General features: G+C 41.6%; 47 non-coding genes across 47 annotated transcripts; all 47 read right to left on the reverse strand.

The window, feature by feature from the left end:
• Nucleotides 1–269: 269 nt before the first annotated feature.
• On the reverse strand, nt 270–388 carry LOC141913517 (5S ribosomal RNA). Its single transcript, XR_012620379.1, has one exon. It is a non-coding gene; the product is annotated as a 5S ribosomal RNA (ribosomal RNA).
• Nucleotides 389–826: 438 nt separating this feature from the next.
• On the reverse strand, nt 827–945 carry LOC141913518 (5S ribosomal RNA). The gene has a single exon (XR_012620380.1). It is a non-coding gene; the product is annotated as a 5S ribosomal RNA (ribosomal RNA).
• Nucleotides 946–1352: 407 nt separating this feature from the next.
• Nucleotides 1353–1471, reverse strand: LOC141913519 (5S ribosomal RNA). The gene has a single exon (XR_012620381.1). It is a non-coding gene; the product is annotated as a 5S ribosomal RNA (ribosomal RNA).
• Nucleotides 1472–1909: 438 nt separating this feature from the next.
• Nucleotides 1910–2028, reverse strand: LOC141913520 (5S ribosomal RNA). Its single transcript, XR_012620382.1, has one exon. It is a non-coding gene; the product is annotated as a 5S ribosomal RNA (ribosomal RNA).
• A 436-nt stretch (nt 2029–2464) lies between these two features.
• On the reverse strand, nt 2465–2583 carry LOC141913521 (5S ribosomal RNA). The gene has a single exon (XR_012620383.1). It is a non-coding gene; the product is annotated as a 5S ribosomal RNA (ribosomal RNA).
• A 438-nt stretch (nt 2584–3021) lies between these two features.
• Nucleotides 3022–3140, reverse strand: LOC141913523 (5S ribosomal RNA). Its single transcript, XR_012620384.1, has one exon. It is a non-coding gene; the product is annotated as a 5S ribosomal RNA (ribosomal RNA).
• A 438-nt stretch (nt 3141–3578) lies between these two features.
• Nucleotides 3579–3697, reverse strand: LOC141913524 (5S ribosomal RNA). Its single transcript, XR_012620385.1, has one exon. It is a non-coding gene; the product is annotated as a 5S ribosomal RNA (ribosomal RNA).
• Nucleotides 3698–4135: 438 nt separating this feature from the next.
• Nucleotides 4136–4254, reverse strand: LOC141913526 (5S ribosomal RNA). Its single transcript, XR_012620387.1, has one exon. It is a non-coding gene; the product is annotated as a 5S ribosomal RNA (ribosomal RNA).
• A 438-nt stretch (nt 4255–4692) lies between these two features.
• On the reverse strand, nt 4693–4811 carry LOC141913712 (5S ribosomal RNA). The gene has a single exon (XR_012620562.1). It is a non-coding gene; the product is annotated as a 5S ribosomal RNA (ribosomal RNA).
• Nucleotides 4812–5249: 438 nt separating this feature from the next.
• On the reverse strand, nt 5250–5368 carry LOC141913527 (5S ribosomal RNA). Its single transcript, XR_012620388.1, has one exon. It is a non-coding gene; the product is annotated as a 5S ribosomal RNA (ribosomal RNA).
• Nucleotides 5369–5806: 438 nt separating this feature from the next.
• On the reverse strand, nt 5807–5925 carry LOC141913528 (5S ribosomal RNA). Its single transcript, XR_012620389.1, has one exon. It is a non-coding gene; the product is annotated as a 5S ribosomal RNA (ribosomal RNA).
• Nucleotides 5926–6332: 407 nt separating this feature from the next.
• Nucleotides 6333–6451, reverse strand: LOC141913529 (5S ribosomal RNA). Its single transcript, XR_012620390.1, has one exon. It is a non-coding gene; the product is annotated as a 5S ribosomal RNA (ribosomal RNA).
• A 438-nt stretch (nt 6452–6889) lies between these two features.
• LOC141913530 (5S ribosomal RNA) lies at nt 6890–7008 on the reverse strand. Its single transcript, XR_012620391.1, has one exon. It is a non-coding gene; the product is annotated as a 5S ribosomal RNA (ribosomal RNA).
• A 438-nt stretch (nt 7009–7446) lies between these two features.
• On the reverse strand, nt 7447–7565 carry LOC141913532 (5S ribosomal RNA). Its single transcript, XR_012620393.1, has one exon. It is a non-coding gene; the product is annotated as a 5S ribosomal RNA (ribosomal RNA).
• Nucleotides 7566–8003: 438 nt separating this feature from the next.
• Nucleotides 8004–8122, reverse strand: LOC141913706 (5S ribosomal RNA). Its single transcript, XR_012620556.1, has one exon. It is a non-coding gene; the product is annotated as a 5S ribosomal RNA (ribosomal RNA).
• A 407-nt stretch (nt 8123–8529) lies between these two features.
• Nucleotides 8530–8648, reverse strand: LOC141913533 (5S ribosomal RNA). The gene has a single exon (XR_012620394.1). It is a non-coding gene; the product is annotated as a 5S ribosomal RNA (ribosomal RNA).
• Nucleotides 8649–9086: 438 nt separating this feature from the next.
• On the reverse strand, nt 9087–9205 carry LOC141913534 (5S ribosomal RNA). Its single transcript, XR_012620395.1, has one exon. It is a non-coding gene; the product is annotated as a 5S ribosomal RNA (ribosomal RNA).
• Nucleotides 9206–9641: 436 nt separating this feature from the next.
• Nucleotides 9642–9760, reverse strand: LOC141913535 (5S ribosomal RNA). Its single transcript, XR_012620396.1, has one exon. It is a non-coding gene; the product is annotated as a 5S ribosomal RNA (ribosomal RNA).
• Nucleotides 9761–10198: 438 nt separating this feature from the next.
• On the reverse strand, nt 10199–10317 carry LOC141913536 (5S ribosomal RNA). The gene has a single exon (XR_012620397.1). It is a non-coding gene; the product is annotated as a 5S ribosomal RNA (ribosomal RNA).
• A 438-nt stretch (nt 10318–10755) lies between these two features.
• On the reverse strand, nt 10756–10874 carry LOC141913539 (5S ribosomal RNA). Its single transcript, XR_012620399.1, has one exon. It is a non-coding gene; the product is annotated as a 5S ribosomal RNA (ribosomal RNA).
• Nucleotides 10875–11312: 438 nt separating this feature from the next.
• LOC141913540 (5S ribosomal RNA) lies at nt 11313–11431 on the reverse strand. Its single transcript, XR_012620400.1, has one exon. It is a non-coding gene; the product is annotated as a 5S ribosomal RNA (ribosomal RNA).
• A 438-nt stretch (nt 11432–11869) lies between these two features.
• On the reverse strand, nt 11870–11988 carry LOC141913541 (5S ribosomal RNA). Its single transcript, XR_012620401.1, has one exon. It is a non-coding gene; the product is annotated as a 5S ribosomal RNA (ribosomal RNA).
• A 438-nt stretch (nt 11989–12426) lies between these two features.
• Nucleotides 12427–12545, reverse strand: LOC141913542 (5S ribosomal RNA). The gene has a single exon (XR_012620402.1). It is a non-coding gene; the product is annotated as a 5S ribosomal RNA (ribosomal RNA).
• A 438-nt stretch (nt 12546–12983) lies between these two features.
• Nucleotides 12984–13102, reverse strand: LOC141913543 (5S ribosomal RNA). Its single transcript, XR_012620403.1, has one exon. It is a non-coding gene; the product is annotated as a 5S ribosomal RNA (ribosomal RNA).
• Nucleotides 13103–13539: 437 nt separating this feature from the next.
• LOC141913544 (5S ribosomal RNA) lies at nt 13540–13658 on the reverse strand. The gene has a single exon (XR_012620404.1). It is a non-coding gene; the product is annotated as a 5S ribosomal RNA (ribosomal RNA).
• Nucleotides 13659–14094: 436 nt separating this feature from the next.
• Nucleotides 14095–14213, reverse strand: LOC141913545 (5S ribosomal RNA). Its single transcript, XR_012620405.1, has one exon. It is a non-coding gene; the product is annotated as a 5S ribosomal RNA (ribosomal RNA).
• Nucleotides 14214–14650: 437 nt separating this feature from the next.
• Nucleotides 14651–14769, reverse strand: LOC141913546 (5S ribosomal RNA). Its single transcript, XR_012620406.1, has one exon. It is a non-coding gene; the product is annotated as a 5S ribosomal RNA (ribosomal RNA).
• Nucleotides 14770–15207: 438 nt separating this feature from the next.
• Nucleotides 15208–15326, reverse strand: LOC141913547 (5S ribosomal RNA). The gene has a single exon (XR_012620407.1). It is a non-coding gene; the product is annotated as a 5S ribosomal RNA (ribosomal RNA).
• Nucleotides 15327–15762: 436 nt separating this feature from the next.
• Nucleotides 15763–15881, reverse strand: LOC141913548 (5S ribosomal RNA). The gene has a single exon (XR_012620408.1). It is a non-coding gene; the product is annotated as a 5S ribosomal RNA (ribosomal RNA).
• A 438-nt stretch (nt 15882–16319) lies between these two features.
• On the reverse strand, nt 16320–16438 carry LOC141913550 (5S ribosomal RNA). Its single transcript, XR_012620410.1, has one exon. It is a non-coding gene; the product is annotated as a 5S ribosomal RNA (ribosomal RNA).
• Nucleotides 16439–16875: 437 nt separating this feature from the next.
• LOC141913551 (5S ribosomal RNA) lies at nt 16876–16994 on the reverse strand. Its single transcript, XR_012620411.1, has one exon. It is a non-coding gene; the product is annotated as a 5S ribosomal RNA (ribosomal RNA).
• A 438-nt stretch (nt 16995–17432) lies between these two features.
• On the reverse strand, nt 17433–17551 carry LOC141913552 (5S ribosomal RNA). The gene has a single exon (XR_012620412.1). It is a non-coding gene; the product is annotated as a 5S ribosomal RNA (ribosomal RNA).
• A 436-nt stretch (nt 17552–17987) lies between these two features.
• On the reverse strand, nt 17988–18106 carry LOC141913553 (5S ribosomal RNA). The gene has a single exon (XR_012620413.1). It is a non-coding gene; the product is annotated as a 5S ribosomal RNA (ribosomal RNA).
• A 438-nt stretch (nt 18107–18544) lies between these two features.
• On the reverse strand, nt 18545–18663 carry LOC141913555 (5S ribosomal RNA). The gene has a single exon (XR_012620414.1). It is a non-coding gene; the product is annotated as a 5S ribosomal RNA (ribosomal RNA).
• A 438-nt stretch (nt 18664–19101) lies between these two features.
• On the reverse strand, nt 19102–19220 carry LOC141913556 (5S ribosomal RNA). The gene has a single exon (XR_012620415.1). It is a non-coding gene; the product is annotated as a 5S ribosomal RNA (ribosomal RNA).
• Nucleotides 19221–19656: 436 nt separating this feature from the next.
• Nucleotides 19657–19775, reverse strand: LOC141913557 (5S ribosomal RNA). The gene has a single exon (XR_012620416.1). It is a non-coding gene; the product is annotated as a 5S ribosomal RNA (ribosomal RNA).
• A 438-nt stretch (nt 19776–20213) lies between these two features.
• LOC141913558 (5S ribosomal RNA) lies at nt 20214–20332 on the reverse strand. Its single transcript, XR_012620417.1, has one exon. It is a non-coding gene; the product is annotated as a 5S ribosomal RNA (ribosomal RNA).
• A 438-nt stretch (nt 20333–20770) lies between these two features.
• Nucleotides 20771–20889, reverse strand: LOC141913559 (5S ribosomal RNA). Its single transcript, XR_012620418.1, has one exon. It is a non-coding gene; the product is annotated as a 5S ribosomal RNA (ribosomal RNA).
• Nucleotides 20890–21327: 438 nt separating this feature from the next.
• LOC141913560 (5S ribosomal RNA) lies at nt 21328–21446 on the reverse strand. The gene has a single exon (XR_012620419.1). It is a non-coding gene; the product is annotated as a 5S ribosomal RNA (ribosomal RNA).
• Nucleotides 21447–21884: 438 nt separating this feature from the next.
• On the reverse strand, nt 21885–22003 carry LOC141913731 (5S ribosomal RNA). The gene has a single exon (XR_012620580.1). It is a non-coding gene; the product is annotated as a 5S ribosomal RNA (ribosomal RNA).
• Nucleotides 22004–22410: 407 nt separating this feature from the next.
• Nucleotides 22411–22529, reverse strand: LOC141913562 (5S ribosomal RNA). Its single transcript, XR_012620421.1, has one exon. It is a non-coding gene; the product is annotated as a 5S ribosomal RNA (ribosomal RNA).
• Nucleotides 22530–22967: 438 nt separating this feature from the next.
• LOC141913563 (5S ribosomal RNA) lies at nt 22968–23086 on the reverse strand. Its single transcript, XR_012620422.1, has one exon. It is a non-coding gene; the product is annotated as a 5S ribosomal RNA (ribosomal RNA).
• A 438-nt stretch (nt 23087–23524) lies between these two features.
• Nucleotides 23525–23643, reverse strand: LOC141913564 (5S ribosomal RNA). The gene has a single exon (XR_012620423.1). It is a non-coding gene; the product is annotated as a 5S ribosomal RNA (ribosomal RNA).
• Nucleotides 23644–24079: 436 nt separating this feature from the next.
• LOC141913565 (5S ribosomal RNA) lies at nt 24080–24198 on the reverse strand. Its single transcript, XR_012620424.1, has one exon. It is a non-coding gene; the product is annotated as a 5S ribosomal RNA (ribosomal RNA).
• A 436-nt stretch (nt 24199–24634) lies between these two features.
• On the reverse strand, nt 24635–24753 carry LOC141913566 (5S ribosomal RNA). The gene has a single exon (XR_012620425.1). It is a non-coding gene; the product is annotated as a 5S ribosomal RNA (ribosomal RNA).
• Nucleotides 24754–25191: 438 nt separating this feature from the next.
• On the reverse strand, nt 25192–25310 carry LOC141913567 (5S ribosomal RNA). Its single transcript, XR_012620426.1, has one exon. It is a non-coding gene; the product is annotated as a 5S ribosomal RNA (ribosomal RNA).
• A 438-nt stretch (nt 25311–25748) lies between these two features.
• On the reverse strand, nt 25749–25867 carry LOC141913568 (5S ribosomal RNA). The gene has a single exon (XR_012620427.1). It is a non-coding gene; the product is annotated as a 5S ribosomal RNA (ribosomal RNA).
• Between the last annotated feature and the right edge of the window lie 429 nt (nt 25868–26296).

Here is a 26296-nt window from a genome sequence, read left to right on the forward strand (position 1 = left end):
CTTTCCCTTCGCTCAAGGATCGGCGTTGAATAAGGCGGAGGAAACTATGAGAACAGCTACTTAGCAACACAATCTGTGACGTCACATTACCAGAAAACATCCAATCTTCTATCTAACAAAGTATCGATTTGGGAATATATCTGCGACAACAAAATTTTGACAGCTTCGTTCAACTAATGGCGAAAACAAACAAGCAAATAAACAAACAAATAAACGGCTGTTTGCGAGTGCTTTTAATTTTTGAAATAAATCGAGCAAAATTTGAAAACAGTCTACAGCACCCGGTATTCCCAGGCGGTCACCCATCCAAGTACTAACCGGGCCCGACGTTGCTTAACTTCGGTGATCGGACGAGAACCGGTGCTTTCAACGTGGTATGGCCGTAGACAACAAAACGTATAAATCTAACCGTTTTGATATTACCTTCTCGATAGGATCGCCACCTCAGCGAGGCATCCACTTTTTATGTCTCTTTTAACACAGTTTCAATTGCTCAACTGATAAAACCAGGTACAATTATCCATTCGCTCCATCGAAAGATGTAGAAACAAACGCCTTTCCCTTCGCTCAAGGATCGGCGTTGAATAAGGCGGAGGAAACTATGAGAACAGCTACTTAGCAACACAATCTGTGACGTCACATTACCAGAAAACATCCAATCTTCTATCTCTAACAAAGTATCGATTTGGGAATATATCTGCGACAACAAAATTTTGACGGCTTCGTTCAACTAATGGCGAAAACGAACAAGCAAATAAACAAACAAAAAAACGGCTGTTTACGAGTGCTTTTAATTTTTGAAATAAATCGAGCAAAATTTGAAAAAAGTCTACAGCACCCGGTATTCCCAGGCGGTCACCCATCCAAGTACTAACCGGGCCCGACGTTGCTTAACTTCGGTGATCGGACGAGAACCGGTGCTTTCAACGTGGTATGGCCGTAGACAACAAAACGTATCAATCTAACCGTTTTGATATTACCTTCACTTTTTATGTCTCTTTTAACACAGTTTCAATTGCTCAACTGATAAAACCAGGTACAATTATCCATTCGCTCCATCGAAAGATGTAGAAACAAACGCCTTTCCCTTCGCTCAAGGATCGGCGTTGAATAAGGCGGAGGAAACTATGAGAACAGCTACTTAGCAACACAATCTGTGACGTCACATTACCAGAAAACATCCAATCTTCTATCTCTAACAAAGTATCGATTTGGGAATATATCTGCGACAACAAAATTTTGACGGCTTCGTTCAACTAATGGCGAAAACAAACAAGCAAATAAACAAACAAATAAACGACTGTTTACGAGTGCTTTTAATTTTTGAAATAAATCGAGCAAAATTTGAAAAAAGTCTACAGCACCCGGTATTCCCAGGCGGTCACCCATCCAAGTACTAACCGGGCCCGACGTTGCTTAACTTCGGTGATCGGACGAGAACCGGTGCTTTCAACGTGGTATGGCCGTAGACAACAAAACGTATAAATCTAACCGTTTTGATATTACCTTCTCGATAGGATCGCCACCTCAGCGAGGCATCCACTTTTTATGTCTCTTTTAACACAGTTTCAATTGCTCAACTGATAAAACCAGGTACAATTATCCATTCGCTCCATCGAAAGATGTAGAAACAAACGCCTTTCCCTTCGCTCAAGGATCGGCGTTGAATAAGGCGGAGGAAACTATGAGAACAGCAACTTAGCAACACAATCTGTGACGTCACATTACCAGAAAACATCCAATCTTCTATCTCTAACAAAGTATCGATTTGGGAATATATCTGCGACAACAAAATTTTGACGGCTTCGTTCAACTAATGGCGAAAACGAACAAGCAAATAAACAAACAAATAAACGGCTGTTTACGAGTGCTTTTAATTTTTGAAATAAATCGAGCAAAATTTGAAAAAAGTCTACAGCACCCGGTATTCCCAGGCGGTCACCCATCCAAGTACTAACCGGGCCCGACGTTGCTTAACTTCGGTGATCGGACGAGAACCGGTGCTTTCAACGTGGTATGGCCGTAGACAACAAAACGTATCAATCTAACCGTTTTGATATTACCTTCTCGACAGGATCGCCACCTCAGCGAGGCATCCACTTTTTATGTCTCTTTTAACACAGTTTCAATTGCTCAACTGATAAAACCAGGTACAATTATCCATTCGCTCCATCGAAAGATGTAGAAACAAACGCCTTTCCCTTCGCTCAAGGATCGGCGTTGAATAAGGCGGAGGAAACTATGAGAACAGCTACTTAGCAACACAATCTGTGACGTCACATTACCAGAAAACATCCAATCTTCTATCTAACAAAGTATCGATTTGGGAATATATCTGCGACAACAAAATTTTGACAGCTTCGTTCAACTAATGGCGAAAACAAACAAGCAAATAAACAAACAAATAAACGGCTGTTTGCGAGTGCTTTTAATTTTTGAAATAAATCGAGCAAAATTTGAAAAAAGTCTACAGCACCCGGTATTCCCAGGCGGTCACCCATCCAAGTACTAACCGGGCCCGACGTTGCTTAACTTCGGTGATCGGACGAGAACCGGTGCTTTCAACGTGGTATGGCCGTAGACAACAAAACGTATAAATCTAACCGTTTTGATATTACCTTCTCGATAGGATCGCCACCTCAGCGAGGCATCCACTTTTTATGTCTCTTTTAACACAGTTTCAATTGCTCAACTGATAAAACCAGGTACAATTATCCATTCGCTCCATCGAAAGATGTAGAAACAAACGCCTTTCCCTTCGCTCAAGGATCGGCGTTGAATAAGGCGGAGGAAACTATGAGAACAGCTACTTAGCAACACAATCTGTGACGTCACATTACCAGAAAACATCCAATCTTCTATCTCTAACAAAGTATCGATTTGGGAATATATCTGCGACAACAAAATTTTGACGGCTTCGTTCAACTAATGGCGAAAACGAACAAGCAAATAAACAAACAAATAAACGGCTGTTTACGAGTGCTTTTAATTTTTGAAATAAATCGAGCAAAATTTGAAAAAAGTCTACAGCACCCGGTATTCCCAGGCGGTCACCCATCCAAGTACTAACCGGGCCCGACGTTGCTTAACTTCGGTGATCGGACGAGAACCGGTGCTTTCAACGTGGTATGGCCGTAGACAACAAAACGTATAAATCTAACCGTTTTGATATTACCTTCTCGATAGGATCGCCACCTCAGCGAGGCATCCACTTTTTATGTCTCTTTTAACACAGTTTCAATTGCTCAACTGATAAAACCAGGTACAATTATCCATTCGCTCCATCGAAAGATGTAGAAACAAACGCCTTTCCCTTCGCTCAAGGATCGGCGTTGAATAAGGCGGAGGAAACTATGAGAACAGCTACTTAGCAACACAATCTGTGACGTCACATTACCAGAAAACATCCAATCTTCTATCTCTAACAAAGTATCGATTTGGGAATATATCTGCGACAACAAAATTTTGACAGCTTCGTTCAACTAATGGCGTAAACAAACAAGCAAATAAACAAACAAATAAACGGCTGTTTGCGAGTGCTTTTAATTTTTGAAATAAATCGAGCAAAATTTGAAAAAAGTCTACAGCACCCGGTATTCCCAGGCGGTCACCCATCCAAGTACTAACCGGGCCCGACGTTGCTTAACTTCGGTGATCGGACGAGAACCGGTGCTTTCAACGTGGTATGGCCGTAGACAACAAAACGTATAAATCTAACCGTTTTGATATTACCTTCTCGATAGGATCGCCACCTCAGCGAGGCATCCACTTTTTATGTCTCTTTTAACACAGTTTCAATTGCTCAACTGATAAAACCAGGTACAATTATCCATTCGCTCCATCGAAAGATGTAGAAACAAACGCCTTTCCCTTCGCTCAAGGATCGGCGTTGAATAAGGCGGAGGAAACTATGAGAACAGCTACTTAGCAACACAATCTGTGACGTCACATTACCAGAAAACATCCAATCTTCTATCTCTAACAAAGTATCGATTTGGGAATATATCTGCGACAACAAAATTTTGACGGCTTCGTTCAACTAATGGCGAAAACGAACAAGCAAATAAACAAACAAATAAACGGCTGTTTACGAGTGCTTTTAATTTTTGAAATAAATCGAGCAAAATTTGAAAAAAGTCTACAGCACCCGGTATTCCCAGGCGGTCACCCATCCAAGTACTAACCGGGCCCGACGTTGCTTAACTTCGGTGATCGGACGAGAACCGGTGCTTTCAACGTGGTATGGCCGTAGACAACAAAACGTATCAATCTAACCGTTTTGATATTACCTTCTCGATAGGATCGCCACCTCAGCGAGGCATCCACTTTTTATGTCTCTTTTAACACAGTTTCAATTGCTCAACTGATAAAACCAGGTACAATTATCCATTCGCTCCATCGAAAGATGTAGAAACAAACGCCTTTCCCTTCGCTCAAGGATCGGCGTTGAATAAGGCGGAGGAAACTATGAGAACAGCTACTTAGCAACACAATCTGTGACGTCACATTACCCGAAAACATCCAATCTTCTATCTCTAACAAAGTATCGATTTGGGAATATATCTGCGACAACAAAATTTTGACACCTTCGTTCAACTAATGGCGTAAACAAACAAGCAAATAAACAAACAAATAAACGGCTGTTTGCGAGTGCTTTTAATTTTTGAAATAAATCGAGCAAAATTTGAAAAAAGTCTACAGCACCCGGTATTCCCAGGCGGTCACCCATCCAAGTACTAACCGGGCCCGACGTTGCTTAACTTCGGTGATCGGACGAGAACCGGTGCTTTCAACGTGGTATGACCGTAGACAACAAAACGTATAAATCTAACCGTTTTGATATTACCTTCTCGATAGGATCGCCACCTCAGCGAGGCATCCACTTTTTATGTCTCTTTTAACACAGTTTCAATTGCTCAACTGATAAAACCAGGTACAATTATCCATTCGCTCCATCGAAAGATGTAGAAACAAACGCCTTTCCCTTCGCTCAAGGATCGGCGTTGAATAAGGCGGAGGAAACTATGAGAACAGCTACTTAGCAACACAATCTGTGACGTCACATTACCAGAAAACATCCAATCTTCTATCTCTAACAAAGTATCGATTTGGGAATATATCTGCGACAACAAAATTTTGACGGCTTCGTTCAACTAATGGCGAAAACGAACAAGCAAATAAACAAACAAATAAACGGCTGTTTACGAGTGCTTTTAATTTTTGAAATAAATCGTGCAAAATTTGAAAAAAGTCTACAGCACCCGGTATTCCCAGGCGGTCACCCATCCAAGTACTAACCGGGCCCGACGTTGCTTAACTTCGGTGATCGGACGAGAACCGGTGCTTTCAACGTGGTATGGCCGTAGACAACAAAACGTATAAATCTAACCGTTTTGATATTACCTTCTCGATAGGATCGCCACCTCAGCGAGGCATCCACTTTTTATGTCTCTTTTAACACAGTTTCAATTGCTCAACTGATAAAACCAGGTACAATTATCCATTCGCTCCATCGAAAGATGTAGAAACAAACGCCTTTCCCTTCGCTCAAGGATCGGCGTTGAATAAGGCGGAGGAAACTATGAGAACAGCTACTTAGCAACACAATCTGTGACGTCACATTACCAGAAAACATCCAATCTTCTATCTCTAACAAAGTATCGATTTGGGAATATATCTGCGACAACAAAATTTTGACGGCTTCGTTCAACTAATGGCGAAAACGAACAAGCAAATAAACAAACAAATAAACGGCTGTTTACGAGTGCTTTTAATTTTTGAAATAAATCGAGCAAAATTTGAAAAAAGTCTACAGCACCCGGTATTCCCAGGCGGTCACCCATCCAAGTACTAACCGGGCCCGACGTTGCTTAACTTCGGTGATCGGACGAGAACCGGTGCTTTCAACGTGGTATGGCCGTAGACAACAAAACGTATCAATCTAACCGTTTTGATATTACCTTCACTTTTTATGTCTCTTTTAACACAGTTTCAATTGCTCAACTGATAAAACCAGGTACAATTATCCATTCGCTCCATCGAAAGATGTAGAAACAAACGCCTTTCCCTTCGCTCAAGGATCGGCGTTGAATAAGGCGGAGGAAACTATGAGAACAGCTACTTAGCAACACAATCTGTGACGTCACATTACCAGAAAACATCCAATCTTCTATCTCTAACAAAGTATCGATTTGGGAATATATCTGCGACAACAAAATTTTGACACCTTCGTTCAACTAATGGCGTAAACAAACAAGCAAATAAACAAACAAATAAACGGCTGTTTGCGAGTGCTTTTAATTTTTGAAATAAATCGAGCAAAATTTGAAAAAAGTCTACAGCACCCGGTATTCCCAGGCGGTCACCCATCCAAGTACTAACCGGGCCCGACGTTGCTTAACTTCGGTGATCGGACGAGAACCGGTGCTTTCAACGTGGTATGGCCGTAGACAACAAAACGTATAAATCTAACCGTTTTGATATTACCTTCTCGATAGGATCGCCACCTCAGCGAGGCATCCACTTTTTATGTCTCTTTTAACACAGTTTCAATTGCTCAACTGATAAAACCAGGTACAATTATCCATTCGCTCCATCGAAAGATGTAGAAACAAACGCCTTTCCCTTCGCTCAAGGATCGGCGTTGAATAAGGCGGAGGAAACTATGAGAACGGCTACTTAGCAACACAATCTGTGACGTCACATTACCAGAAAACATCCAATCTTCTATCTCTAACAAAGTATCGATTTGGGAATATATCTGCGACAACAAAATTTTGACGGCTTCGTTCAACTAATGGCGAAAACGAACAAGCAAATAAACAAACAAATAAACGGCTGTTTACGAGTGCTTTTAATTTTTGAAATAAATCGAGCAAAATTTGAAAAAAGTCTACAGCACCCGGTATTCCCAGGCGGTCACCCATCCAAGTACTAACCGGGCCCGACGTTGCTTAACTTCGGTGATCGGACGAGAACCGGTGCTTTCAACGTGGTATGGCCGTAGACAACAAAACGTATCAATCTAACCGTTTTGATATTACCTTCTCGATAGGATCGCCACCTCAGCGAGGCATCCACTTTTTATGTCTCTTTTAACACAGTTTCAATTGCTCAACTGATAAAACCAGGTACAATTATCCATTCGCTCCATCGAAAGATGTAGAAACAAACGCCTTTCCCTTCGCTCAAGGATCGGCGTTGAATAAGGCGGAGGAAACTATGAGAACAGCTACTTAGCAACACAATCTGTGACGTCACATTACCAGAAAACATCCAATCTTCTATCTCTAACAAAGTATCGATTTGGGAATATATCTGCGACAACAAAATTTTGACACCTTCGTTCAACTAATGGCGTAAACAAACAAGCAAATAAACAAACAAATAAACGGCTGTTTGCGAGTGCTTTTAATTTTTGAAATAAATCGAGCAAAATTTGAAAAAAGTCTACAGCACCCGGTATTCCCAGGCGGTCACCCATCCAAGTACTAACCGGGCCCGACGTTGCTTAACTTCGGTGATCGGACGAGAACCGGTGCTTTCAACGTGGTATGGCCGTAGACAACAAAACGTATCAATCTAACCGTTTTGATATTACCTTCTCGATAGGATCGCCACCTCAGCGAGGCATCCACTTTTTATGTCTCTTTTAACACAGTTTCAATTGCTCAACTGATAAAACCAGGTACAATTATCCATTCGCTCCATCGAAAGATGTAGAAACAAACGCCTTTCCCTTCGCTCAAGGATCGGCGTTGAATAAGGCGGAGGAAACTATGAGAACAGCTACTTAGCAACACAATCTGTGACGTCACATTACCAGAAAACATCCAATCTTCTATCTCTAACAAAGTATCGATTTGGGAATATATCTGCGACAACAAAATTTTGACGGCTTCGTTCAACTAATGGCGAAAACGAACAAGCAAATAAACAAACAAATAAACGGCTGTTTACGAGTGCTTTTAATTTTTGAAATAAATCGAGCAAAATTTGAAAAAAGTCTACAGCACCCGGTATTCCCAGGCGGTCACCCATCCAAGTACTATCCGGGCCCGACGTTGCTTAACTTCGGTGATCGGACGAGAACCGGTGCTTTCAACGTGGTATGGCCGTAGACAACAAAACGTATCAATCTAACCGTTTTGATATTACCTTCACTTTTTATGTCTCTTTTAACACAGTTTCAATTGCTCAACTGATAAAACCAGGTACAATTATCCATTCGCTCCATCGAAAGATGTAGAAACAAACGCCTTTCCCTTCGCTCAAGGATCGGCGTTGAATAAGGCGGAGGAAACTATGAGAACAGCTACTTAGCAACACAATCTGTGACGTCACATTACCAGAAAACATCCAATCTTCTATCTCTAACAAAGTATCGATTTGGGAATATATCTGCGACAACAAAATTTTGACGGCTTCGTTCAACTAATGGCGAAAACAAACAAGCAAATAAACAAACAAATAAACGACTGTTTACGAGTGCTTTTAATTTTTGAAATAAATCGAGCAAAATTTGAAAAAAGTCTACAGCACCCGGTATTCCCAGGCGGTCACCCATCCAAGTACTAACCGGGCCCGACGTTGCTTAACTTCGGTGATCGGACGAGAACCGGTGCTTTCAACGTGGTATGGCCGTAGACAACAAAACGTATAAATCTAACCGTTTTGATATTACCTTCTCGATAGGATCGCCACCTCAGCGAGGCATCCACTTTTTATGTCTCTTTTAACACAGTTTCAATTGCTCAACTGATAAAACCAGGTACAATTATCCATTCGCTCCATCGAAAGATGTAGAAACAAACGCCTTTCCCTTCGCTCAAGGATCGGCGTTGAATAAGGCGGAGGAAACTATGAGAACAGCTACTTAGCAACACAATCTGTGACGTCACATTACCAGAAAACATCCAATCTTCTATCTCTAACAAAGTATCGATTTGGGAATATATCTGCGACAACAAAATTTTGACGGCTTCGTTCAACTAATGGCGAAAACGAACAAGCAAATAAACAAACAAATAAACGGCTGTTTACGAGTGCTTTTAATTTTTGAAATAAATCGAGCAAAATTTGAAAAAAGTCTACAGCACCCGGTATTCCCAGGCGGTCACCCATCCAAGTACTAACCGGGCCCGACGTTGCTTAACTTCGGTGATCGGACGAGAACCGGTGCTTTCAACGTGGTATGGCCGTAGACAACAAAACGTATCAATCTAACCGTTTTGATATTACCTTCTCGATAGGATCGCCACCTCAGCGAGGCATCCACTTTTTATGTCTCTTTTAACACAGTTTCAATTGCTCAACTGATAAAACCAGGTACAATTATCCATTCGCTCCATCGAAAGATGTAGAAACAAACGCCTTTCCCTTCGCTCAAGGATCGGCGTTGAATAAGGCGGAGGAAACTATGAGAACAGCTACTTAGCAACACAATCTGTGACGTCACATTACCAGAAAACATCCAATCTTCTATCTAACAAAGTATCGATTTGGGAATATATCTGCGAGAACAAAATTTTGACAGCTTCGTTCAACTAATGGCGAAAACAAACAAGCAAATAAACAAACAAATAAACGGCTGTTTGCGAGTGCTTTTAATTTTTGAAATAAATCGAGCAAAATTTGAAAAAAGTCTACAGCACCCGGTATTCCCAGGCGGTCACCCATCCAAGTACTAACCGGGCCCGACGTTGCTTAACTTCGGTGATCGGACGAGAACCGGTGCTTTCAACGTGGTATGGCCGTAGACAACAAAACGTATAAATCTAACCGTTTTGATATTACCTTCTCGATAGGATCGCCACCTCAGCGAGGCATCCACTTTTTATGTCTCTTTTAACACAGTTTCAATTGCTCAACTGATAAAACCAGGTACAATTATCCATTCGCTCCATCGAAAGATGTAGAAACAAACGCCTTTCCCTTCGCTCAAGGATCGGCGTTGAATAAGGCGGAGGAAACTATGAGAACAGCTACTTAGCAACACAATCTGTGACGTCACATTACCAGAAAACATCCAATCTTCTATCTCTAACAATGTATCGATTTGGGAATATATCTGCGACAACAAAATTTTGACGGCTTCGTTCAACTAATGGCGAAAACGAACAAGCAAATAAACAAACAAATAAACGGCTGTTTACGAGTGCTTTTAATTTTTGAAATAAATCGAGCAAAATTTGAAAAAAGTCTACAGCACCCGGTATTCCCAGGCGGTCACCCATCCAAGTACTAACCGGGCCCGACGTTGCTTAACTTCGGTGATCGGACGAGAACCGGTGCTTTCAACGTGGTATGGCCGTAGACAACAAAACGTATAAATCTAACCGTTTTGATATTACCTTCTCGATAGGATCGCCACCTCAGCGAGGCATCCACTTTTTATGTCTCTTTTAACACAGTTTCAATTGCTCAACTGATAAAACCAGGTACAATTATCCATTCGCTCCATCGAAAGATGTAGAAACAAACGCCTTTCCCTTCGCTCAAGGATCGGCGTTGAATAAGGCGGAGGAAACTATGAGAACAGCTACTTAGCAACACAATCTGTGACGTCACATTACCAGAAAACATCCAATCTTCTATCTCTAACAAAGTATCGATTTGGGAATATATCTGCGACAACAAAATTTTGACAGCTTCGTTCAACTAATGGCGTAAACAAACAAGCAAATAAACAAACAAATAAACGGCTGTTTGCGAGTGCTTTTAATTTTTGAAATAAATCGAGCAAAATTTGAAAAAAGTCTACAGCACCCGGTATTCCCAGGCGGTCACCCATCCAAGTACTAACCGGGCCCGACGTTGCTTAACTTCGGTGATCGGACGAGAACCGGTGCTTTCAACGTGGTATGGCCGTAGACAACAAAACGTATAAATCTAACCGTTTTGATATTACCTTCTCGATAGGATCGCCACCTCAGCGAGGCATCCACTTTTTATGTCTCTTTTAACACAGTTTCAATTGCTCAACTGATAAAACCAGGTACAATTATCCATTCGCTCCATCGAAAGATGTAGAAACAAACGCCTTTCCCTTCGCTCAAGGATCGGCGTTGAATAAGGCGGAGGAAACTATGAGAACAGCTACTTAGCAACACAATCTGTGACGTCACATTACCAGAAAACATCCAATCTTCTATCTCTAACAAAGTATCGATTTGGGAATATATCTGCGACAACAAAATTTTGACGGCTTCGTTCAACTAATGGCGAAAACGAACAAGCAAATAAACAAACAAATAAACGGCTGTTTACGAGTGCTTTTAATTTTTGAAATAAATCGAGCAAAATTTGAAAAAAGTCTACAGCACCCGGTATTCCCAGGCGGTCACCCATCCAAGTACTAACCGGGCCCGACGTTGCTTAACTTCGGTGATCGGACGAGAACCGGTGCTTTCAACGTGGTATGGCCGTAGACAACAAAACGTATCAATCTAACCGTTTTGATATTACCTTCTCGATAGGATCGCCACCTCAGCGAGGCATCCACTTTTTATGTCTCTTTTAACACAGTTTCAATTGCTCAACTGATAAAACGAGGTACAATTATCCATTCGCTCCATCGAAAGATGTAGAAACAAACGCCTTTCCCTTCGCTCAAGGATCGGCGTTGAATAAGGCGGAGGAAACTATGAGAACAGCTACTTAGCAACACAATCTGTGACGTCACATTACCAGAAAACATCCAATCTTCTATCTCTAACAAAGTATCGATTTGGGAATATATCTGCGACGACAAAATTTTGACACCTTCGTTCAACTAATGGCGTAAACAAACAAGCAAATAAACAAACAAATAAACGGCTGTTTGCGAGTGCTTTTAATTTTTGAAATAAATCGAGCAAAATTTGAAAAAAGTCTACAGCACCCGGTATTCCCAGGCGGTCACCCATCCAAGTACTAACCGGGCCCGACGTTGCTTAACTTCGGTGATCGGACGAGAACCGGTGCTTTCAACGTGGTATGGCCGTAGACAACAAAACGTATCAATCTAACCGTTTTGATATTACCTTCTCGATAGGATCGCCACCTCAGCGAGGCATCCACTTTTTATGTCTCTTTTAACACAGTTTCAATTGCTCAACTGATAAAACCAGGTACAATTATCCATTCGCTCCATCGAAAGATGTAGAAACAAACGCCTTTCCCTTCGCTCAAGGATCGGCGTTGAATAAGGCGGAGGAAACTATGAGAACAGCTACTTAGCAACACAATCTGTGACGTCACATTACCAGAAAACATCCAATCTTCTATCTCTAACAAAGTATCGATTTGGGAATATATCTGCGACAACAAAATTTTGACAGCTTCGTTCAACTAATGGCGTAAACAAACAAGCAAATAAACAAACAAATAAACGGCTGTTTGCGAGTGCTTTTAATTTTTGAAATAAATCGAGCAAAATTTGAAAAAAGTCTACAGCACCCGGTATTCCCAGGCGGTCACCCATCCAAGTACTAACCGGGCCCGACGTTGCTTAACTTCGGTGATCGGACGAGAACCGGTGCTTTCAACGTGGTATGGCCGTAGACAACAAAACGTATGAATCTAACCGTTTTGATATTACCTTCTCGATAGGATCGCCACCTCAGCGAGGCATCCACTTTTTATGTCTCTTTTAACACAGTTTCAATTGCTCAACTGATAAAACCAGGTACAATTATCCATTCGCTCCATCGAAAGATGTAGAAACAAACGCCTTTCCCTTCGCTCAAGGATCGGCGTTGAATAAGGCGGAGGAAACTATGAGAACAGCTACTTAGCAACACAATCTGTGACGTCACATTACCAGAAAACATCCAATCTTCTATCTCTAACAAAGTATCGATTTGGGAATATATCTGCGACAACAAAATTTTGACGGCTTCGTTCAACTAATGGCGAAAACGAACAAGCAAATAAACAAACAAATAAACGGCTGTTTACGAGTGCTTTTAATTTTTGAAATAAATCGAGCAAAATTTGAAAAAAGTCTACAGCACCCGGTATTCCCAGGCGGTCACCCATCCAAGTACTAACCGGGCCCGACGTTGCTTAACTTCGGTGATCGGACGAGAACCGGTGCTTTCAACGTGGTATGGCCGTAGACAACAAAACGTATCAATCTAACCGTTTTGATATTACCTTCTCGATAGGATCGCCACCTCAGCGAGGCATCCACTTTTTATGTCTCTTTTAACACAGTTTCAATTGCTCAACTGATAAAACCAGGTACAATTATCCATTCGCTCCATCGAAAGATGTAGAAACAAACGCCTTTCCCTTCGCTCAAGGATCGGCGTTGAATAAGGCGGAGGAAACTATGAGAACAGCTACTTAGCAACACAATCTGTGACGTCACATTACCAGAAAACATCCAATCTTCTATCTCTAACAAACTATCGATTTGGGAATATATCTGCGACAACAAAATTTTGACGGCTTCGTTCAACTAATGGCGAAACGAACAAGCAAATAAACAAACAAATAAACGGCTGTTTACGAGTGCTTTTAATTTTTGAAATAAATCGAGCAAAATTTGAAAAAAGTCTACAGCACCCGGTATTCCCAGGCGGTCACCCATCCAAGTACTAACCGGGCCCGACGTTGCTTAACTTCGGTGATCGGACGAGAACCGGTGCTTTCAACGTGGTATGGCCGTAGACAACAAAACGTATCAATCTAACCGTTTTGATATTACCTTCTCGATAGGATCGCCACCTCAGCGAGGCATCCACTTTTTATGTCTCTTTTAACACAGTTTCAATTGCTCAACTGATAAAACCAGGTACAATTATCCATTCGCTCCATCGAAAGATGTAGAAACAAACGCCTTTCCCTTCGCTCAAGGATCGGCGTTGAATAAGGCGGAGGAAACTATGAGAACAGCTACTTAGCAACACAATCTGTGACGTCACATTACCAGAAAACATCCAATCTTCTATCTAACAAAGTATCGATTTGGGAATATATCTGCGACAACAAAATTTTGACAGCTTCGTTCAACTAATGGCGAAAACGAACAAGCAAATAAACAAACAAATAAACGGCTGTTTGCGAGTGCTTTTAATTTTTGAAATAAATCGAGCAAAATTTGAAAAAAGTCTACAGCACCCGGTATTCCCAGGCGGTCACCCATCCAAGTACTAACCGGGCCCGACGTTGCTTAACTTCGGTGATCGGACGAGAACCGGTGCTTTCAACGTGGTATGGCCGTAGACAACAAAACGTATAAATCTAACCGTTTTGATATTACCTTCTCGATAGGATCGCCACCTCAGCGAGGCATCCACTTTTTATGTCTCTTTTAACACAGTTTCAATTGCTCAACTGATAAAACCAGGTACAATTATCCATTCGCTCCATCGAAAGATGTAGAAACAAACGCCTTTCCCTTCGCTCAAGGATCGGCGTTGAATAAGGCGGAGGAAACTATGAGAACAGCTACTTAGCAACACAATCTGTGACGTCACATTACCAGAAAACATCCAATCTTCTATCTCTAACAAACTATCGATTTGGGAATATATCTGCGACAACAAAATTTTGACGGCTTCGTTCAACTAATGGCGAAACGAACAAGCAAATAAACAAACAAATAAACGGCTGTTTACGAGTGCTTTTAATTTTTGAAATAAATCGAGCAAAATTTGAAAAAAGTCTACAGCACCCGGTATTCCCAGGCGGTCACCCATCCAAGTACTAACCGGGCCCGACGTTGCTTAACTTCGGTGATCGGACGAGAACCGGTGCTTTCAACGTGGTATGGCCGTAGACAACAAAACGTATCAATCTAACCGTTTTGATATTACCTTCTCGATAGGATCGCCACCTCAGCGAGGCATCCACTTTTTATGTCTCTTTTAACACAGTTTCAATTGCTCAACTGATAAAACCAGGTACAATTATCCATTCGCTCCATCGAAAGATGTAGAAACAAACGCCTTTCCCTTCGCTCAAGGATCGGCGTTGAATAAGGCGGAGGAAACTATGAGAACAGCTACTTAGCAACACAATCTGTGACGTCACATTACCAGAAAACATCCAATCTTCTATCTCTAACAAAGTATCGATTTGGGAATATATCTGCGACAACAAAATTTTGACGGCTTCGTTCAACTAATGGCGAAAACGAACAAGCAAATAAACAAACAAATAAACGGCTGTTTACGAGTGCTTTTAATTTTTGAAATAAATCGAGCAAAATTTGAAAAAAGTCTACAGCACCCGGTATTCCCAGGCGGTCACCCATCCAAGTACTAACCGGGCCCGACGTTGCTTAACTTCGGTGATCGGACGAGAACCGGTGCTTTCAACGTGGTATGGCCGTAGACAACAAAACGTATCAATCTAACCGTTTTGATATTACCTTCTCGATAGGATCGCCACCTCAGCGAGGCATCCACTTTTTATGTCTCTTTTAACACAGTTTCAATTGCTCAACTGATAAAACCAGGTACAATTATCCATTCGCTCCATCGAAAGATGTAGAAACAAACGCCTTTCCCTTCGCTCAAGGATCGGCGTTGAATAAGGCGGAGGAAACTATGAGAACAGCTACTTAGCAACACAATCTGTGACGTCACATTACCAGAAAACATCCAATCTTCTATCTAACAAAGTATCGATTTGGGAATATATCTGCGACAACAAAATTTTGACAGCTTCGTTCAACTAATGGCGAAAACAAACAAGCAAATAAACAAACAAATAAACGGCTGTTTGCGAGTGCTTTTAATTTTTGAAATAAATCGAGCAAAATTTGAAAAAAGTCTACAGCACCCGGTATTCCCAGGCGGTCACCCATCCAAGTACTAACCGGGCCCGACGTTGCTTAACTTCGGTGATCGGACGAGAACCGGTGCTTTCAACGTGGTATGGCCGTAGACAACAAAACGTATCAATCTAACCGTTTTGATATTACCTTCTCGATAGGATCGCCACCTCAGCGAGGCATCCACTTTTTATGTCTCTTTTAACACAGTTTCAATTGCTCAACTGATAAAACCAGGTACAATTATCCATTCGCTCCATCGAAAGATGTAGAAACAAACGCCTTTCCCTTCGCTCAAGGATCGGCGTTGAATAAGGCGGAGGAAACTATGAGAACAGCTACTTAGCAACACAATCTGTGACGTCACATTACCAGAAAACATCCAATCTTCTATCTCTAACAAAGTATCGATTTGGGAATATGTCTGCGACAACAAAATTTTGACGGCTTCGTTCAACTAATGGCGAAAACGAACAAGCAAATAAACAAACAAATAAACGGCTGTTTACGAGTGCTTTTAATTTTTGAAATAAATCGAGCAAAATTTGAAAAAAGTCTACAGCACCCGGTATTCCCAGGCGGTCACCCATCCAAGTACTAACCGGGCCCGACGTTGCTTAACTTCGGTGATCGGACGAGAACCGGTGCTTTCAACGTGGTATGGCCGTAGACAACAAAACGTATCAATCTAACCGTTTTGATATTACCTTCTCGATAGGATCGCCACCTCAGCGAGGCATCCACTTTTTATGTCTCTTTTAACACAGTTTCAATTGCTCAACTGATAAAACCAGGTACAATTATCCATTCGCTCCATCGAAAGATGTAGAAACAAACGCCTTTCCCTTCGCTCAAGGATCGGCGTTGAATAAGGCGGAGGAAACTATGAGAACAGCTACTTAGCAACACAATCTGTGACGTCACATTACCAGAAAACATCCAATCTTCTATCTCTAACAAACTATCGATTTGGGAATATATCTGCGACAACAAAATTTTGACGGCTTCGTTCAACTAATGGCGAAACGAACAAGCAAATAAACAAACAAATAAACGGCTGTTTACGAGTGCTTTTAATTTTTGAAATAAATCGAGCAAAATTTGAAAAAAGTCTACAGCACCCGGTATTCCCAGGCGGTCACCCATCCAAGTACTAACCGGGCCCGACGTTGCTTAACTTCGGTGATCGGACGAGAACCGGTGCTTTCAACGTGGTATGGCCGTAGACAACAAAACGTATCAATCTAACCGTTTTGATATTACCTTCTCGATAGGATCGCCACCTCAGCGAGGCATCCACTTTTTATGTCTCTTTTAACACAGTTTCAATTGCTCAACTGATAAAACCAGGTACAATTATCCATTCGCTCCATCGAAAGATGTAGAAACAAACGCCTTTCCCTTCGCTCAAGGATCGGCGTTGAATAAGGCGGAGGAAACTATGAGAACAGCTACTTAGCAACACAATCTGTGACGTCACATTACCAGAAAACATCCAATCTTCTATCTCTAACAAAGTATCGATTTGGGAATATATCTGCGACAACAAAATTTTGACGGCTTCGTTCAACTAATGGCGAAAACGAACAAGCAAATAAACAAACAAATAAACGGCTGTTTACGAGTGCTTTTAATTTTTGAAATAAATCGAGCAAAATTTGAAAAAAGTCTACAGCACCCGGTATTCCCAGGCGGTCACCCATCCAAGTACTAACCGGGCCCGACGTTGCTTAACTTCGGTGATCGGACGAGAACCGGTGCTTTCAACGTGGTATGGCCGTAGACAACAAAACGTATCAATCTAACCGTTTTGATATTACCTTCTCGATAGGATCGCCACCTCAGCGAGGCATCCACTTTTTATGTCTCTTTTAACACAGTTTCAATTGCTCAACTGATAAAACCAGGTACAATTATCCATTCGCTCCATCGAAAGATGTAGAAACAAACGCCTTTCCCTTCGCTCAAGGATCGGCGTTGAATAAGGCGGAGGAAACTATGAGAACAGCTACTTAGCAACACAATCTGTGACGTCACATTACCAGAAAACATCCAATCTTCTATCTAACAAAGTATCGATTTGGGAATATATCTGCGACAACAAAATTTTGACAGCTTCGTTCAACTAATGGCGAAAACAAACAAGCAAATAAACAAACAAATAAACGGCTGTTTGCGAGTGCTTTTAATTTTTGAAATAAATCGAGCAAAATTTGAAAAAAGTCTACAGCACCCGGTATTCCCAGGCGGTCACCCATCCAAGTACTAACCGGGCCCGACGTTGCTTAACTTCGGTGATCGGACGAGAACCGGTGCTTTCAACGTGGTATGGCCGTAGACAACAAAACGTATCAATCTAACCGTTTTGATATTACCTTCTCGATAGGATCGCCACCTCAGCGAGGCATCCACTTTTTATGTCTCTTTTAACACAGTTTCAATTGCTCAACTGATAAAACCAGGTACAATTATCCATTCGCTCCATCGAAAGATGTAGAAACAAACGCCTTTCCCTTCGCTCAAGGATCGGCGTTGAATAAGGCGGAGGAAACTATGAGAACAGCTACTTAGCAACACAATCTGTGACGTCACATTACCAGAAAACATCCAATCTTCTATCTCTAACAAAGTATCGATTTGGGAATATGTCTGCGACAACAAAATTTTGACGGCTTCGTTCAACTAATGGCGAAAACGAACAAGCAAATAAACAAACAAATAAACGGCTGTTTACGAGTGCTTTTAATTTTTGAAATAAATCGAGCAAAATTTGAAAAAAGTCTACAGCACCCGGTATTCCCAGGCGGTCACCCATCCAAGTACTAACCGGGCCCGACGTTGCTTAACTTCGGTGATCGGACGAGAACCGGTGCTTTCAACGTGGTATGGCCGTAGACAACAAAACGTATCAATCTAACCGTTTTGATATTACCTTCTCGATAGGATCGCCACCTCAGCGAGGCATCCACTTTTTATGTCTCTTTTAACACAGTTTCAATTGCTCAACTGATAAAACCAGGTACAATTATCCATTCGCTCCATCGAAAGATGTAGAAACAAACGCCTTTCCCTTCGCTCAAGGATCGGCGTTGAATAAGGCGGAGGAAACTATGAGAACAGCTACTTAGCAACACAATCTGTGACGTCACATTACCAGAAAACATCCAATCTTCTATCTCTAACAAAGTATCGATTTGGGAATATATCTGCGACAACAAAATTTTGACGGCTTCGTTCAACTAATGGCGAAAACGAACAAGCAAATAAACAAACAAATAAACGGCTGTTTACGAGTGCTTTTAATTTTTGAAATAAATCGAGCAAAATTTGAAAAAAGTCTACAGCACCCGGTATTCCCAGGCGGTCACCCATCCAAGTACTAACCGGGCCCGACGTTGCTTAACTTCGGTGATCGGACGAGAACCGGTGCTTTCAACGTGGTATGGCCGTAGACAACAAAACGTATCAATCTAACCGTTTTGATATTACCTTCTCGATAGGATCGCCACCTCAGCGAGGCGTCCACTTTTTATGTCTCTTTTAACAGAGTTTCAATTGCTCAACTGATAAAACCAGGTACAATTATCCATTCGCTCCATCGAAAGATGTAGAAACAAACGCCTTTCCCGTCGCTCAAGGATCGGCGTTGAATAAGGCGGAGGAAACTATGAGAACAGCTACTTAGCAACACAATCTGTGACGTCACATTACCAGAAAACATCCAATCTTCTATCTAACAAAGTATCGATTTGGGAATATATCTGCGACAACAAAATTTTGACAGCTTCGTTCAACTAATGGCGAAAACAAACAAGCAAATAAACAAACAAATAAACGGCTGTTTGCGAGTGCTTTTAATTTTTGAAATAAATCGAGCAAAATTTGAAAAAAGTCTACAGCACCCGGTATTCCCAGGCGGTCACCCATCCAAGTACTAACCGGGCCCGACGTTGCTTAACTTCGGTGATCGGACGAGAACCGGTGCTTTCAACGTGGTATGGCCGTAGACAACAAAACGTATCAATCTAACCGTTTTGATATTACCTTCTCGATAGGATCGCCACCTCAGCGAGGCATCCACTTTTTATGTCTCTTTTAACACAGTTTCAATTGCTCAACTGATAAAACCAGGTACAATTATCCATTCGCTCCATCGAAAGATGTAGAAACAAACGCCTTTCCCTTCGCTCAAGGATCGGCGTTGAATAAGGCGGAGGAAACTATGAGAACAGCTACTTAGCAACACAATCTGTGACGTCACATTACCAGAAAACATCCAATCTTCTATCTCTAACAAAGTATCGATTTGGGAATATATCTGCGACAACAAAATTTTGACACGTTCGTTCAACTAATGGCGTAAACAAACAAGCAAATAAACAAACAAATAAACGGCTGTTTGCGAGTGCTTTTAATTTTTGAAATAAATCGAGCAAAATTTGAAAAAAGTCTACAGCACCCGGTATTCCCAGGCGGTCACCCATCCAAGTACTAACCGGGCCCGACGTTGCTTAACTTCGGTGATCGGACGAGAACCGGTGCTTTCAACGTGGTATGGCCGTAGACAACAAAACGTATCAATCTAACCGTTTTGATATTACCTTCTCGATAGGATCGCCACCTCAGCGAGGCATCCACTTTTTATGTCTCTTTTAACACAGTTTCAATTGCTCAACTGATAAAACCAGGTACAATTATCCATTCGCTCCATCGAAAGATGTAGAAACAAACGCCTTTCCCTTCGCTCAAGGATCGGCGTTGAATAAGGCGGAGGAAACTATGAGAACAGCTACTTAGCAACACAATCTGTGACGTCACATTACCAGAAAACATCCAATCTTCTATCTCTAACAAAGTATCGATTTGGGAATATATCTGCGACAACAAAATTTTGACACCTTCGTTCAACTAATGGCGTAAACAAACAAGCAAATAAACAAACAAATAAACGGCTGTTTGCGAGTGCTTTTAATTTTTGAAATAAATCGAGCAAAATTTGAAAAAAGTCTACAGCACCCGGTATTCCCAGGCGGTCACCCATCCAAGTACTAACCGGGCCCGACGTTGCTTAACTTCGGTGATCGGACGAGAACCGGTGCTTTCAACGTGGTATGGCCGTAGACAACAAAACGTATCAATCTAACCGTTTTGATATTACCTTCTCGATAGGATCGCCACCTCAGCGAGGCATCCACTTTTTATGTCTCTTTTAACACAGTTTCAATTGCTCAACTGATAAAACCAGGTACAATTATCCATTCGCTCCATCGAAAGATGTAGAAACAAACGCCTTTCCCTTCGCTCAAGGATCGGCGTTGAATAAGGCGGAGGAAACTATGAGAACAGCTACTTAGCAACACAATCTGTGACGTCACATTACCAGAAAACATCCAATCTTCTATCTCTAACAAAGTATCGATTTGGGAATATATCTGCGACAACAAAATTTTGACACGTTCGTTCAACTAATGGCGTAAACAAACAAGCAAATAAACAAACAAATAAACGGCTGTTTGCGAGTGCTTTTAATTTTTGAAATAAATCGAGCAAAATTTGAAAAAAGTCTACAGCACCCGGTATTCCCAGGCGGTCACCCATCCAAGTACTAACCGGGCCCGACGTTGCTTAACTTCGGTGATCGGACGAGAACCGGTGCTTTCAACGTGGTATGGCCGTAGACAACAAAACGTATCAATCTAACCGTTTTGATATTACCTTCTCGATAGGATCGCCACCTCAGCGAGGCATCCACTTTTTATGTCTCTTTTAACACAGTTTCAATTGCTCAACTGATAAAACCAGGTACAATTATCCATTCGCTCCATCGAAAGATGTAGAAACAAACGCCTTTCCCTTCGCTCAAGGATCGGCGTTGAATAAGGCGGAGGAAACTATGAGAACAGCTACTTAGCAACACAATCTGTGACGTCACATTACCAGAAAACATCCAATCTTCTATCTCTAACAAAGTATCGATTTGGGAATATATCTGCGACAACAAAATTTTGACGGCTTCGTTCAACTAATGGCGAAAACGAACAAGCAAATAAACAAACAAATAAACGGCTGTTTACGAGTGCTTTTAATTTTTGAAATAAATCGAGCAAAATTTGAAAAAAGTCTACAGCACCCGGTATTCCCAGGCGGTCACCCATCCAAGTACTCACCGGGCCCGACGTTGCTTAACTTCGGTGATCGGACGAGAACCGGTGCTTTCAACGTGGTATGGCCGTAGACAACAAAACGTATCAATCTAACCGTTTTGATATTACCTTCACTTTTTATGTCTCTTTTAACACAGTTTCAATTGCTCAACTGATAAAACCAGGTACAATTATCCATTCGCTCCATCGAAAGATGTAGAAACAAACGCCTTTCCCTTCGCTCAAGGATCGGCGTTGAATAAGGCGGAGGAAACTATGAGAACAGCTACTTAGCAACACAATCTGTGACGTCACATTACCAGAAAACATCCAATCTTCTATCTCTAACAAAGTATCGATTTGGGAATATATCTGCGACAACAAAATTTTGACGGCTTCGTTCAACTAATGGCGAAAACGAACAAGCAAATAAACAAACAAATAAACGGCTGTTTACGAGTGCTTTTAATTTTTGAAATAAATCGAGCAAAATTTGAAAAAAGTCTACAGCACCCGGTATTCCCAGGCGGTCACCCATCCAAGTACTAACCGGGCCCGACGTTGCTTAACTTCGGTGATCGGACGAGAACCGGTGCTTTCAACGTGGTATGGCCGTAGACAACAAAACGTATAAATCTAACCGTTTTGATATTACCTTCTCGATAGGATCGCCACCTCAGCGAGGCATCCACTTTTTATGTCTCTTTTAACACAGTTTCAATTGCTCAACTGATAAAACCAGGTACAATTATCCATTCGCTCCATCGAAAGATGTAGAAACAAACGCCTTTCCCTTCGCTCAAGGATCGGCGTTGAATAAGGCGGAGGAAACTATGAGAACAGCTACTTAGCAACACAATCTGTGACGTCACATTACCAGAAAACATCCAATCTTCTATCTCTAACAAAGTATCGATTTGGGAATATATCTGCGACAACAAAATTTTGACGGCTTCGTTCAACTAATGGCGAAAACGAACAAGCAAATAAACAAACAAATAAACGGCTGTTTACGAGTGCTTTTAATTTTTGAAATAAATCGAGCAAAATTTGAAAAAAGTCTACAGCACCCGGTATTCCCAGGCGGTCACCCATCCAAGTACTAACCGGGCCCGACGTTGCTTAACTTCGGTGATCGGACGAGAACCGGTGCTTTCAACGTGGTATGGCCGTAGACAACAAAACGTATCAATCTAACCGTTTTGATATTACCTTCTCGATAGGATCGCCACCTCAGCGAGGCATCCACTTTTTATGTCTCTTTTAACACAGTTTCAATTGCTCAACTGATAAAACCAGGTACAATTATCCATTCGCTCCATCGAAAGATGTAGAAACAAACGCCTTTCCCTTCGCTCAAGGATCGGCGTTGAATAAGGCGGAGGAAACTATGAGAACAGCTACTTAGCAACACAATCTGTGACGTCACATTACCAGAAAACATCCAATCTTCTATCTCTAACAAAGTATCGATTTGGGAATATATCTGCGACAACAAAATTTTGACACCTTCGTTCAACTAATGGCGTAAACAAACAAGCAAATAAACAAACAAATAAACGGCTGTTTGCGAGTGCTTTCAATTTTTGAAATAAATCGAGCAAAATTTGAAAAAAGTCTACAGCACCCGGTATTCCCAGGCGGTCACCCATCCAAGTACTAACCGGGCCCGACGTTGCTTAACTTCGGTGATCGGACGAGAACCGGTGCTTTCAACGTGGTATGGCCGTAGACAACAAAACGTATAAATCTAACCGTTTTGATATTACCTTCTCGATAGGATCGCCACCTCAGCGAGGCATCCACTTTTTATGTCTCTTTTAACACAGTTTCAATTGCTCAACTGATAAAACCAGGTACAATTATCCATTCGCTCCATCGAAAGATGTAGAAACAAACGCCTTTCCCTTCGCTCAAGGATCGGCGTTGAATAAGGCGGATGAAACTATGAGAACAGCTACTTAGCAAGACAATCTGTGACGTCACATTACCAGAAAACATCCAATCTTCTATCTAACAAAGTATCAATTTGGGAATATATCTGCGACAACAAAATTTTGACAGCTTCGTTCAACTAATGGCGAAAACAAACAAGCAAATAAACAAACAAATAAACGGCTGTTTGCGAGTGCTTTTAATTTTTGAAATAAATCGAGCAAAATTTGAAAAAAGTCTACAGCACCCGGTATTCCCAGGCGGTCACCCATCCAAGTACTAACCGGGCCCGACGTTGCTTAACTTCGGTGATCGGACGAGAACCGGTGCTTTCAACGTGGTATGGCCGTAGACAACAAAACGTATAAATCTAACCGTTTTGATATTACCTTCTCGATAGGATCGCCACCTCAGCGAGGCATCCACTTTTTATGTCTCTTTTAACACAGTTTCAATTGCTCAACTGATAAAACCAGGTACAATTATCCATTCGCTCCATCGAAAGATGTAGAAACAAACGCCTTTCCCTTCGCTCAAGGATCGGCGTTGAATAAGGCGGAGGAAACTATGAGAACAGCTACTTAGCAACACAATCTGTGACGTCACATTACCAGAAAACATCCAATCTTCTATCTAACAAAGTATCGATTTGGGAATATATCTGCGACAACAAAATTTTGACGGCTTCGTTCAACTAATGGCGAAAACGAACAAGCAAATAAACAAACAAATAAACGGCTGTTTACGAGTGCTTTTAATTTTTGAAATAAATCGAGCAAAATTTGAAAAAAGTCTACAGCACCCGGTATTCCCAGGCGGTCACCCATCCAAGTACTAACCGGGCCCGACGTTGCTTAACTTCGGTGATCGGACGAGAACCGGTGCTTTCAACGTGGTATGGCCGTAGACAACAAAACGTATCAATCTAACCGTTTTGATATTACCTTCTCGATAGGATCGCCACCTCAGCGAGGCATCCACTTTTTATGTCTCTTTTAACACAGTTTCAATTGCTCAACTGATAAAACCAGGTACAATTATCCATTCGCTCCATCGAAAGATGTAGAAACAAACGCCTTTCCCTTCGCTCAAGGATCGGCGTTGAATAAGGCGGAGGAAACTATGAGAACAGCTACTTAGCAACACAATCTGTGACGTCACATTACCAGAAAACATCCAATCTTCTATCTCTAACAAAGTATCGATTTGGGAATATATCTGCGACAACAAAATTTTGACGGCTTCGTTCAACTAATGGCGAAAACGAACAAGCAAATAAACAAACAAATAAACGGCTGTTTACGAGTGCTTTTAATTTTTGAAATAAATCGAGCAAAATTTGAAAAAAGTCTACAGCACCCGGTATTCCCAGGCGGTCACCCATCCAAGTACTAACCGGGCCCGACGTTGCTTAACTTCGGTGATCGGACGAGAACCGGTGCTTTCAACGTGGTATGGCCGTAGACAACAAAACGTATCAATCTAACCGTTTTGATATTACCTTCTCGATAGGATCGCCACCTCAGCGAGGCATCCACTTTTTATGTCTCTTTTAACACAGTTTCAATTGCTCAACTGATAAAACCAGGTACAATTATCCATTCGCTCCATCGAAAGATGTAGAAACAAACGCCTTTCCCTTCGCTCAAGGATCGGCGTTGAATAAGGCGGAGGAAACTATGAGAACAGCTACTTAGCAACACAATCTGTGACGTCACATTACCAGAAAACATCCAATCTTCTATCTCTAACAAAGTATCGATTTGGGAATATATCTGCGACAACAAAATTTTGACACGTTCGTTCAACTAATGGCGAAAACAAACAAGCAAATAAACAAACAAATAAACGGCTGTTTGCGAGTGCTTTTAATTTTTGAAATAAATCGAGCAAAATTTGAAAAAAGTCTACAGCACCCGGTATTCCCAGGCGGTCACCCATCCAAGTACTAACCGGGCCCGACGTTGCTTAACTTCGGTGATCGGACGAGAACCGGTGCTTTCAACGTGGTATGGCCGTAGACAACAAAACGTATCAATCTAACCGTTTTGATATTACCTTCTCGATAGGATCGCCACCTCAGCGAGGCATCCACTTTTTATGTCTCTTTTAACACAGTTTCAATTGCTCAACTGATAAAACCAGGTACAATTATCCATTCGCTCCATCGAAAGATGTAGAAACAAACGCCTTTCCCTTCGCTCAAGGATCGGCGTTGAATAAGGCGGAGGAAACTATGAGAACAGCTACTTAGCAACACAATCTGTGACGTCACATTACCAGAAAACATCCAATCTTCTATCTCTAACAAAGTATCGATTTGGGAATATATCTGCGACAACAAAATTTTGACGGCTTCGTTCAACTAATGGCGAAAACGAACAAGCAAATAAACAAACAAATAAACGGCTGTTTACGAGTGCTTTTAATTTTTGAAATAAATCGAGCAAAA

The sequence above is a fragment of the Tubulanus polymorphus genome, chromosome 11 (genome assembly GCF_964204645.1).
Source record: "Tubulanus polymorphus chromosome 11, tnTubPoly1.2, whole genome shotgun sequence".
In the NCBI taxonomy this organism is placed as follows: Eukaryota; Metazoa; Nemertea; class Palaeonemertea; order Tubulaniformes; family Tubulanidae; genus Tubulanus; species Tubulanus polymorphus.